Source organism: Carcharhinus amblyrhynchos, chromosome 7 (assembly GCF_965287045.1).
Source record: "Carcharhinus amblyrhynchos chromosome 7, sCarAmb.v2.hapA, whole genome shotgun sequence".
NCBI classification, from domain to species: Eukaryota; Metazoa; Chordata; class Chondrichthyes; order Carcharhiniformes; family Carcharhinidae; genus Carcharhinus; species Carcharhinus amblyrhynchos.
Window position 1 is genome coordinate 60,118,055 of NC_137330.1, and position 8,516 is coordinate 60,126,570.

The 8,516-nt window shown below is 42.9% G+C and overlaps 1 non-coding gene across 1 annotated transcript; it reads left to right on the forward strand.

Moving 5' to 3' along the window:
• Positions 1–6,636: 6,636 nt before the first annotated feature.
• LOC145345830 (U6 spliceosomal RNA) lies at positions 6,637–6,742 on the forward strand. Its single transcript, XR_013887200.1, has one exon. It is a non-coding gene; the product is annotated as a U6 spliceosomal RNA (small nuclear RNA).
• Positions 6,743–8,516: the final 1,774 nt, after the last annotated feature.

Below are 8,516 nucleotides of genomic sequence, written 5' to 3' on the forward strand. Positions count from 1 at the left end.
CAAGAGATATGGGAGGAAGGGGGATCGGGATATTGAATCTGATGATCAACCATGAACAAAATGAATGGCAGAGCAAGCTCAGAGGTCCAAATTGACTACTCCTGTTTCTAGTTTCTATAATGGACCTCCTCTAAGATATATTCAAAACTGAGTGGTATCTTTACCTTTCTCAATCACAGAAACCTTGTTCTTAATTTGGAGCTGAGTGGCTCTCCCAATCCATCTTTTTAATGCTGATTATTCTTCTTCTTCTATTGGTGTCGGGCCATCAACTCCAAATAGGCCACCTCATTTTCTTGTACCCTTGAACTAGACTATCAAATTCTTCAGCATCAGCAGGTCCTAGTGTCTCTGATGTGCCTTTGGAGCATTATTAGTCAATTATTCTGCTGCCTGCACAACGTTTCCTTATTGGAAAATGGCCATCATCTATTGGAGTTGGTGCCTAGCTGGATTTTCTCTCTCCTGCCAAATATAAGTTCTCTGGGCATGTGTTCCATGTGCCAGGAGCCTATTCAAATGAAGAACAGGTTACTGAAGGTGAAGACCTTGTGCTCCAGGATGAAGCCAATCTCCAGATGCAATTATACAACTCATCTGCTTTATCTTGGACCATAACATCTTCACCTTCAACAATCACTTCTTCATCTAGACACTCGGAACAGCCATAGGGACCAAATTTACACCTCAATACGCCAACATCTTCATGCACAAGTTTGAACAAGACCTCTTCACCACACAGGACCTTCAATACTAGATACATTGATGACATTTTCTTCCTTTGAATTCATGGCAAAAGATCACTAAAACAACTACAATGATGACATCAACAAATTCCATCCCACCATCAGACTCTCCAGAACCAATTGCATTCTTGGACACTTGCATCTCCATCAAGGGTGGTCGCCTCAGCACTTCACTGTAACGTAAGCCCATGAATAACCTCATGATGCTCCACTTCTCCAGTTTCCAGCCTAAACACATTAAAGAAGCCATCCCCTACAGACAAGTCTTTCGTATACACAGGATCTGCTCAGGTGAGGAGGATCGTCACAGACAGCCACAGACACTGAAAGAGGTCCTTGGAACAACAGGATATGACACTCGACTCATCGATTGACAGTTCCGACGCGCCACAGCAAAAAACCGCACCAATCCCCTCAGAAGACAAACATGGGACATGACCAACAGAGTACCGTTCATTGTCCAGTACTTCCCCGGAGCAGAGAAGCTACGACATCTGCTGCGCAGTATTCAACATGTCATTGACGAAGACATCTCATCAAAGTCATCCCACATCCTCATTATTTGCCTTCAAACAACTACGCAACCTCAAACAAACCACTGTTTGCAGCAAACTACCCAGCTTTCACGAAAACAGTGACCATGACACACACAACCCTGCCACAGCAATCTCTGTAAGATGTGCCAGATCATCAACACGGATGCCATCATCACACGTAAGAAAACCATCCACCAGGTACACAGTTTACACTCAAGTGATTTGGCCAACATTGTCTACCTCATACGCTGCAGGAAAGTATGTCCCGAGGCATGATACATCAGCGAGACCATGCAGATGCTATGGCAATGGATGAATGGACACCACTCGACAATCATCAGGCAGAAGTGTTCCCTTCCTGTTGGGGAACACGTCAGCAGTCAAGGGCATTTAGCCTTCAATCTTCGGGTAAGTGTTCTCCAAGGCAGCCTTCAAGACACATGACAACGCAGAATCGCTGAGCAGAAATTGATAGCCAAGTTCTGCACGCATGAAGATGGCCTCAACTTGGATCTTGGGTTCATGTCACACTACCTGTCACCCCCATCATTTGGCCTGGGCTTGCAAAATCCTACTAACTGTCCTGGCTTGAGACAATTTACACCTCTTTAATCTGTGATTAAACCTCTCTCCACTTGCATTGTCTGTACCTGTAAAGACATGATTACCTGTAAAGAACTGCATTCCAACCATTAGCTTGCAATTGAGTCGATGTCTATGCATGCCCTGTTTTTGAACCCAACTCTCCATTCACCTGAAGGAGCAGTGCCCCAAAAGCTTGTGATTCCAAATAAACCTGTTGGACTTTAACCTGGTGTTGTGAGACCAGTCCAACGCCAGCATCTCCATTTCATATTAATAGAAAATATCCCACAGTATTGGTCATAGTGCATCAGAGATTGTGCTGTTTTATTTTGTTTTATGTGCAATATGTTTTCAATGTCAGCTTATTATGCAATGTTGGTAATATTTTCAATTTGTGCATATATTTGCAGTTATATCAGCAGAGAAAACTGGGATACAGTTGCCATTGGCTGTGATGTTTTGAAGTCTGACTGTTTGGAAGAGGTGAACAGAAACAAAACAGTTCAGTTGGCTGAGAAGAGGCCCACAGCAAACAGAGACCAGCAAATTGTGCACCTTCTCAGCCCACCATCTGCCTCTGCAGCAAATGCGACAGAGACTGCCATGGCCAGAGTGGGCTCCTAAACCACCCCAGATGATGCCTAACACAGAACTGACTACCTTGAGCAAACCATTGTCTTATAAGGTAAAAGGCTGCTGTGTTGTTATTCGTATTTAATGGGATGGATTGTTTTCTTCTGGCCTAAGTTACTTCTAAATAGTTCAGACCTGATACAAATTCTGTTCATTGGGTTAAGTACAAAATAGTCACCAATTCTCTGGTCTGAACTCCTTTGCATTGTTATAAGAAGAAGAAGAAGAATAAAAAAAAGCACGGGAAACAGGCCCTTCGGCCCAACGAGCCCGCGCCGCCATCTCAACACCATCAGTCCCCCTCTCCACCCACGACCCTTGTCCAATGTTTTATGACCATCCAGATTGAGGGAAACTGATTTAGGGACAATTTATTCCTGCCAATCAGCCTAACAGCACATCTTTGGGGTGTGGGAGGAAACCGGAGCACGCCGGCCCAAATCCATGTGTCTGCACAGCAATCAGCGATAGTCACTGAGCTGTCGACGATACACAGCAGGCATGATGTGGAGATGCCTGCGTTGGACTGGGGTAAACACAGTAAGAAGTCTGACCTGGTGTTGTCAGACTTCTTACTGTATACACAGCAGGGCCAGAGAGCAAAAGGAGGTCATGTTGAATTTGCATAAGACACTAGTTCCAATCTGAACTGCAGTATTGGGCTCAGTTCTGGGCACCCCCATATTAGGAAAGATATAAAGGCACTGGGGAGAGGACAGAAAAGATTCATGAGAATGATTACAGGGATGAGCAACTTCAATTAACAAGATAGATTGGATATGTTGGGATTGTGTTCCTTGGAGCAGAGATAGCTGCGAGGACATATAATCTTTAAGGCATTAGACAAGTGTAGGCAGGGATAAAGTGTTTCCATTCTTGAAGGATTGAGAACATTCAAAAGGTACAATTTAAAATAATTAGTAAAAGAAGCAAAACTGACATGAGAAAAAACTGTTTCACAAAAATGAGTGGTTAAAGTGTAGAGTGCATTATCTGTGAGTGTGGTAGAGGCGGGTTCAATTGCAGCATTCAAGGAGGAATAAACCAGTCACTTGAAAAGGAAGAATTTGCAGTGTTATGGGGAGAAGGCAGGGGAATGGCACTAGGTGAATTACTCATTTGGAGATTAGGTGCACAAATGATGGGCCAAATGGTCTCCTGCACTGTAACAATTCTGTGATTCTGTGAATTGGGCTCCAAACTGAAAAAAAGGGCGATTAAAAGAGGTGTGTAAAAGTTTTGTCAAAGAATGCGTTTTTAGGATGGCCTTAAAAGAGGAGCAGGTAGAAATGATGAAGATTTTAGATAGGGAAATTTAGAGATGGCTGAGTACAAGTGACGAGGGGTGGGGGGACTCAATGGAGAGGACATAGCACTCATGCAGGTAACAGAGAACTGGAGGGGCAAGATCATGAAGGGAAATAAGGACGAATCATTTTGAACTAGAAGCACTGGAGGACTGGGAGCCACCATAGCTCAGCTGCACAGTAAAAAGGAAACATCAGAAATGGATGGTGTGGATAACCATGACAAAGGCCTCAAGAAGAGGAAGTGGAGTAATAACATACCAAGGTCATAGTTTCAAAGAATTTTGTTGATTTGATGAGTTCCAACATAGGGAAGCCAGCTCTGAGATTTCCAATTACACTTAAAGGATTGGCGAGTGAATGATTGGGTTCAGTTGTGGGTCATCAGTGTATTGGTTACACTACATTTAGATTTACAGTGCCAATAATCTAATTTGCACAGAATTTACATTATTTCTTTGGGAAAAAAAGGTGTTAGCTAAGCCAGTACTTGCTAAATAGATACCATTACAAATAACATTGGAAGAAAACAAACTTTGCCGTGAAGTGACAATTTGTAGTTCTTTTCCAAAAATCATAAGTTCAACCTGCTGAAACTAGAAATTTAACTCCTTGGTGGCCATTTTTTTTATTGGTGTCTTGTATTCAAAACGACATCTTTGCCACATGCAAACAATTCTGGTGCGCGTTACGCTAAACGATACTTTGGTGATGGCTAAATAAGAGGCTCCTTTATCTGAAGTGAGTTTTAGGCGATTAAGATATGCCAATAAGAGGCTGATACTTGCTTCTTTCTCTCTAATTATTGTGGACTGTGCTTGAGGCCGCTACCATCAGCGCTAATTCCCTCAGGGAAAGACAACACTAAACAGCACAGAATTTTAAAAAATGATAAATACTGAATATAATCTCTGTCACCCCTGGTTCTAAGACATCTTATGTCAGTCCTAATGCTGACCCCCAGTATCTTTCGATCTTCCCTTAGCCCTGACCTCATACCACTTTCAATTGCTCTCCAAGGATGAAGCCCCAGCGTGATCTTTCTTCTGACCCCTCATAGCCTTCTGATTGTATTTCATATCCTAGCTGTTCATCCTCTAGTTCCCGTAGGTCTTACCCAATGACTTACTTGAACGGTGGCACGTGCATCTTTACAAGCCCTTCCTCTCCTTAAGCAGCGTTCAGGATAGAGGATGATTTGCTTCAACAAGGGTTCTTAGATGATTGATGAGTTCAGTGCATGATCTGCAGATTCTGCCACATGTAGGGCAGATGGTACTTGAATGGTCAGATAGATGGGTTGCTTGGATATTTGTGCACTCCCATTGATGCCTCGACTTTGCCTCTGCACTATCTGATAAAGTCGCCGATTGTGTTTGATACCTTCCTGAATAAACATTCACCATTTTAGTCAGTCACAATCCAGGGTCTCCTATGTGTCAGTGAGGTGTCTGATTTCATTGCACACTTCAAGGACATCCCTAAATTATTTTGCTGTCCTCCTGGGAGTCTCCTGCCATGAAGAAACTCTGACGAAGAGTCATCCAGACTCAATGCTTTAACTCTGTTCTCTCCCCACAGATGCTGTTACACTTGCAGGTGTTTTCCTGCATTTTCTGTTTTTGCTTCCGATTCCAGCATCTGCAGTAATTTGTTTTTATCTGAGTAGAGCAGTAGCTTTGGGAGTCTGGTGTCAGACTTATGAACAACATGTCCTGTCCAGTGGAGCTGGTTTTAAGTGATTAGCACCTTGATGCTGGGCATATTGGCTTGGGAGAGGACACTGCTGTTGGACTGACTCTCTTTCCTACCACTAGATTTGGGAGACCTTGTGAAGGTGCCGCTGGTAGTTTGTCTCCAGTACTGTGAGGTATTATAGGCTGTCCAAATTTCCAAAGCAAATAGGAGTGAGGGGATCATTGCTTCCTAATAGACCATGAACTTCGACTAAGGCTTGAGATTCTGGTCCAAATATGACTTTCCTCAGTTGACCAAAGGCTGAACTGGCACATTGGAGGTGATTACCTTGACAGGTCTTTACCCTTGTATCATCCACTGTATATGATAAAGAACATAGAACATAGAACGTTACAGCACAGTACAGGCCCTTCGGTCTTCGATGTTGCGCCGACCCGTGGAACGAATCTAATGACCTTCTAACCTAAACTATTCCAATGTTATCCATATGCCATTTGAACGCCCTTAAAGTTGGCGAGTCCACAACTGCTGCAGGCAGGGAATTCCACACCCTGACTACCCTCTGAGTAAAGAACCTACCTCAAAGGAGGTAGGTTCATGAAGAAGTTCATGACCAAAACTCCAAGCTTGCCCAGACTTCACTATTTGAGTGTGGGTTATTCGCACTTTCTATAGAAGGTGTCTAAAACTGGAATCTATGGAATTTCTTGGCCTTGATTTGTTAACTTTAGAATAATAAAAGTGCAAGTTAAGTTGCTTGATAGTTCCTGTCAGCTGCTCAGAAAGATAACTGACTGAGTTCACAGTGCCTCTGAGAATTCACATGAAAAAAAATCTTTTTTTCAGTTATGACACATTGAATATATAATTTTTACTAAAATTCAGTGGTTCAAGCTTTGAAAAGAACACTGAAAACTGGAATTTTATTGTTTGTAAAGTTCCTTCAACTATTTTAAGCAACAGGCATCATCAGACTTGTTATAGTGTTAGATTGTTTTAATCACTTTGCAGCAGATGCACTAAAGCTGCTGGAGTGGGTGTGCTGCAAACTTTTATTGGTTGGTCCTCATTGGAGATGTACACAGCAAGTGCCTTGCTTAGATTGGTTACCAAGCCAGGAAGTGGGACAGAGGACAAAATGGCAGCACATATAACTAAAATTGGAACGAAACAGAGAAGATTAGCATGGCCTCTATGAAAGGATGACATGCAAGTTCTTGAAGGGTTCCTTTTTTAAAAAAAATACCCAAACAGCGCTGTAGCTCTGATAGATTGATCCACCTTAAATAAATAGCTGTTAATGTCTATTATTATATTCAAGTCAAACTTGAGCACATTGCACACTCTAGCATGGTGGCACAGTGGTTATCACTGCTGCCTCACAGCACCAGGGACCCAGGTTCGAATCTGGCCTCATGTGACTGTGTAGGTTTGCACATTCTTGCTGTCTGTGTGGGTTTCCTCCGGGTGCTCCAGTTTTTTCCCACAGTCCAAGGATGTGCAGGTTAGGTGGATTAGCCATACTAAGTTGTCTCTTAGTGGGCAAAGATGTGCAGGTTAGGGGAGTTAGCCATGGTAAATTGCCCCTTAGTGTCCCAAGATGTGTAGGTTAGGTGAATTAGCCATGATAAATGTGTGGGGTCACAGTGATAGGGCCTGAGTAAGATGTTCCACCGGAGAGTTCTGCAGACAAAAAGGGCCAAATGGACTCCTTCTGCACTGTAGGGATTCTATTCTATTCTACGAGTAACCCTTTAAGTAAATCTATGGGATTGATTCCATGTCGCTTTCCAGAGAGTGGGAAATCACAAATGCACTGTCTGTGATTATCAATCGAGTCATTTTAATAAGGAGAAAAAACTAGTAGAAATGCAAGGATTGTCCCTTATGCCAAGTATGTTCCTTTCACTGGGGGAAAACAGGCATCTATGACAAAATTATAGGCATGTTTCCCAACTTTAAGCTGCTGGCAGAGAGCCTTGCCTGATGGCCACACATATTGGGACACCATGGGTAGCAAGCTTATTATTTCCCTCTGCGTGCATTACAACCTTCTGGCAAGTCTCCCTGTCGATACCACAAAGTTCAAAATGCTGTGAATTTTGCAATTATTAATTAATGAAGAAATTATGTGAAGGCATTATTAGGGCAAGCAGTCTTTCCAAATACAGATGAACTAGGCCATTTTGCTAAATTATAAATGAGATGATTACACTTAAATTTGTAAGTTTTTCCTTTTGATTTTTAGCACATATTTTTGATATTAAACTTGTATAACAGTTTGGCATTATTCTTGATGTTTTGCTCATCATTGTCTTTAAACGTTTAATGCTCCTTCCTAACAAGTTAAACATGTCGACTTCGTTTAGATTAATTTTGCATTAAACTAGGCTGCAAAAAAAGGCTTACTTGAACTCAAAACAAGCTTTGACTTTGACCACAAACAATCAGTCCTCAGCAAATGCCTCACATCCTCAACTCAGTGAACTTGTTACCTTCTCTGCCCACCACCCCTTCCCCTCCTCTCACCCAGCTCACTACTTTAACCAAGAGCTTTATCATCCACTTGACCCACCCCTCTGGCCTCTTACCTTCTGCACATCATTTCATTGCCAGCATGACATTGGCCATCGCAAAGGGCAGGATCTTTCAGTTGCTGGGATTTCCTATGCTGTCACCTCAAACATCAGCAGGGGAACACATCATCACTCATATCAGCTGCCATACATTCAGTTAATGTTCAGTAGTGCATTAGTTGGCTAAGAGTGAGACTTGTGCTACATCCAGTCAGATGGCTGGCAGCTCTGTAGTTCTAGCAGTGCCAGGTTTGAGCAGTACCCACAACTGGGAGTACAATCATCCCCAAAGAAGAGGAGATAATGGAGCTGGACTGAAGTCCAGGATGTTGGCGGAGCCTGGACGGCAAGTAGGGGGTTAGAGAGCCAGTTTTGAGAGGCTGATGTGAGGGTGGGGAGGTGGGGGCGTGAAGTTAGCTGGAAGGGGAGAATGAT